Raw genomic sequence first — 2,500 nt, forward strand, 5'->3', positions numbered from 1 at the left:
GGTGCAGTGAGAACGCTGAGGATTGAACTATTCAGGGAAAGGATCGCACGCAGGAAAGAGCAAAGGTACGTATCTGTGTTTCATGCAGACAAAAGGCTACGTCCCTGGGTGGGCTTGAACCACTAACCTTTCGGTTAACAGCCGAACGCGCTAACCGATTGTGCCACAGAGACTATTGACTGTATACATTTCCTGAGACTCAATATATGTCTTGACATGTGTGCGGCTGCCTGGAGCTTGTATTATATAAGGCGTCTTTATGCCATACAGCATTTGTCATTTGCTTAGTGTCTTGTTACTGTTGTAATTTATGATGTGTAGACTACTGTCTAATGGTGTTAGAGCCAGTATTACTACCGGTCACAGTGCATGAGACTCATACATGACTTTTCTCTTTGCCTGCTTAGCGTAGCTCCCTGCTCCTCTGTTTGCGTGCTACCAGCCCGTGAGGCGTGTGTCTTGCCCATCCCATCTTCACTGTGTTATGTTGGACTTGTCTTCTCTGTGAGCAGACTCTCCTTCCCAGAGCAGGTGCTTTCTCTGAACTCTTGGCTGTAAGACTGCTGGGAAAGGCCCTCCCTAGCCCCTCAGTCAGATAGATACATTTACCTGCAGAGCTCAGCTTGGGAGAAAGAGATTAGGCAGAGAGCACATAGGGGAAGGCCCACAGAGCACACTTTATTTTACATAAAAGCTCGGGCTTGTGGGAGGACAGGGACATGAGGGTTCTCATGGAAAGAAATCCCAGGAGTATTGATGGCTAGGCCCTGAAACACAACAATCCCGGAATGGCCAGGCACAAGATGCCTCTGCAATAGGCCTGACCCTAGGCTTCCGGAGTTCTTGATCTCCAGAGGCTCCAGTGATCTAAGCCCGACCAGGGCTGTGCCTGACCAGGGCGCGTTGGGAGAGCGTTAGGGACACGTAAAGGGGCGCAGGGCGCAGAACTCTGTCCGTATCACCCCAGCATTTTGGGGAGGACACAGAATCTGGCAAAGCCAGTGGGAAGGATTTTCCAGGAGGAGAGTTCAGTGACATGATCTGAAACACAATAGTGCTGGTGATCTGGCGGGTGCTTTCTGTGAGCCACTTCTGTCAGGAGCAGCCTGCCATCATGCCCTGATAACCACAACTCTAGTACCAAGCCAGTGACCTCAGCAAATGCAAAGACATTATTACTTATAGTCTCCTGCATCTGATTCTTGCCATCATCATGTGAAACGTTGGCGTTATCATGTCTGCTGCGCACCCTTTGTTCATATGTGTACAATTTAAGTGTGTGAACCTGACCACTGTGTTGGACAGAGCTCTGCCTGTGTACACACCATGTGAAGCATTGGTGGTTCAGTGGTAGAATTCTCGCATGCCACGCGGGAGGCCCGGCTTCGATTCCCGGCCAATGCAAGGTTGCTTTCTTTTGACTTTGTTTTCGAAATGATATATATGAACTCAGTGGGGAATAAAATGGTAAGCAGTGACCCCGACGTGATTTGAACACGCAACCTTCTGATCTGGAGTCAGACGCGCTACCGTTGCGCCACGAGGTCCTTACGCTTGCAGCCTTCGATGCCAGATGAACAAATGCTGTGGGCCTTTTGACTTATTTTCCTCTGCTAATATGCCTACGGTTGTATTACAGGGCTTGGCCTTTTGTTTTCTATCCTAATTATTGAAATTGACTGCAGGTGCAGTGAGAACGCTGAGGATTGAACTATTCAGGGAAAGGATCGCACGCAGGAAAGAGCAAAGGTACGTATCTGTGTTTCATGCAGACAAAAGGATACGTCCCTGGGTGGGCTTGAACCACCAACCTTTCGGTTAACAGCCGAACGCGCTAACCGATTGCGCCACAGAGACTATTGACTGTATACCTTTCCTGAGACTCAATATGTGTCTTGACATGTGTGCGCCTGCCTGGAGCTTGTAGTATATAAGGCGTCTTTATGCCATACAGCATTTGTCATTTGCTTAGTGTCTTGTTACTGTTGTAATTTATGATGTGTAAACTACTGTCTAATGGTGTTAGAGCCAGTATTACTACCGGTCACAGTGCATGAGACTCATACATGACTTTTCTCTTTGCCTGCTTAGTGTAGCTCCCTGCTCCTCTGTTTGCGTGCTACCAGCCCGTGAGGCGTGTGTCTTGCCCATCCCATCTTCACTGTGTTATGTTGGACTTGTTTTCTCTGTGAGCAGAGTCTCCTTCCCAGAGCAGGTGCTTTCTCTGAACTCTTGGCTTGTAAGACTGCTGGGAAAGGCCCTCCCTAGCCCCTCAGTCAGATAGATACATTTACCTGCAGAGCTCAGCTTGGGAGAAAGAGATTAGGCAGAGAGCACATAGGGGAAGGCCCACAGAGCACACTTTATTTTACATAAAAGCTCAGGCTTGTGGGAGGACAGGGACATGAGGGTTCTCATGGAAAGAAATCCCAGGAGTATTGATGGCTAGGCCCTGAAACACAACAATCCCGGAATGGCCAGGCACAAGATGCCTCTGCAA

General features: G+C 48.8%; 4 non-coding genes across 4 annotated transcripts; 1 reads left to right on the forward strand and 3 right to left on the reverse strand.

Annotated features, from left to right (window-relative positions):
* Positions 1-99: 99 nt before the first annotated feature.
* On the reverse strand, positions 100-173 carry TRNAN-GUU (transfer RNA asparagine (anticodon GUU)). The gene has a single exon. It is a non-coding gene; the product is annotated as a tRNA-Asn (tRNA).
* A 1,160-nt stretch (positions 174-1,333) lies between these two features.
* TRNAG-GCC (transfer RNA glycine (anticodon GCC)) lies at positions 1,334-1,404 on the forward strand. The gene has a single exon. It is a non-coding gene; the product is annotated as a tRNA-Gly (tRNA).
* A 71-nt stretch (positions 1,405-1,475) lies between these two features.
* TRNAW-CCA (transfer RNA tryptophan (anticodon CCA)) lies at positions 1,476-1,547 on the reverse strand. Its single transcript has one exon. It is a non-coding gene; the product is annotated as a tRNA-Trp (tRNA).
* Positions 1,548-1,783: 236 nt separating this feature from the next.
* TRNAN-GUU (transfer RNA asparagine (anticodon GUU)) lies at positions 1,784-1,857 on the reverse strand. The gene has a single exon. It is a non-coding gene; the product is annotated as a tRNA-Asn (tRNA).
* Positions 1,858-2,500: the final 643 nt, after the last annotated feature.

This window comes from Lissotriton vulgaris, chromosome 1_1 (assembly GCF_964263255.1).
Source record: "Lissotriton vulgaris chromosome 1_1, aLisVul1.2, whole genome shotgun sequence".
In the NCBI taxonomy this organism is placed as follows: Eukaryota; Metazoa; Chordata; class Amphibia; order Caudata; family Salamandridae; genus Lissotriton; species Lissotriton vulgaris.